We start from the raw sequence: 724 nt of genomic DNA on the forward strand, positions 1-724 counted from the left end.
ACCGTGAAACCGGTATAATTTTGAAAAATACCATGATATAAATTTTTGGTCATACCGCCCAGCACTACCCAGCAATATATTTCATTGTACACATGGGGTACAAAACTTTTTTATCCCTGTGTGCACCAAACCCATCTTGAGTGTTTGCTGCTAAAAAGCTAATTTTTTTTTGTTTGTTTCATCCGACCATTGAACCCAGTCCCGTTTAAAGTTCCAGTCATCTCTAGCAAATAAATATGCTGGAGTTTGTTTTTGGATTTACTTTTTTGCGTTTTCTTTTTTTCTTGAAACCCTCCCAAACAACAAGTGGTGATGTAGGTGCTGTTTGACAATGTTTTTTTAAAGGTTTTCTGACCCCGAGACTCAACTATTTTCTGCAATTGTCCAGCTGTGGTCCTTGAAGAGTCTTTAGCCACTCAAACTCTCCTCCTCACTGTGCATTAGGACAATATAGACACACGTCCTTCTCCAGGCAGTTTCGTAACATTTTATGTTGATTGGAAATTCTTAATTATTGCCCTGATGGTGGAAATGGGAATTTTCACTGCTCTAGCTCTTTTCTTAAAGTCACTTTCTAATTTGTGAAGCTCAATTATCTTTTGCTGCACATTAGAAATATATTCTTTGGTTTTTCTCATTGTGACAGATGATTAAGGGAATTTGGGCTTTGTTTTCCCTCCTATTTATATTTCTGTGAAACAGGAAGCCATGGCTGGATAATTTA

This window comes from Sinocyclocheilus anshuiensis, unplaced genomic scaffold (assembly GCF_001515605.1).
Source record: "Sinocyclocheilus anshuiensis isolate Anshui unplaced genomic scaffold, SAMN03320099.WGS_v1.1 scaffold468, whole genome shotgun sequence".
Taxonomy (NCBI): Eukaryota; Metazoa; Chordata; class Actinopteri; order Cypriniformes; family Cyprinidae; genus Sinocyclocheilus; species Sinocyclocheilus anshuiensis.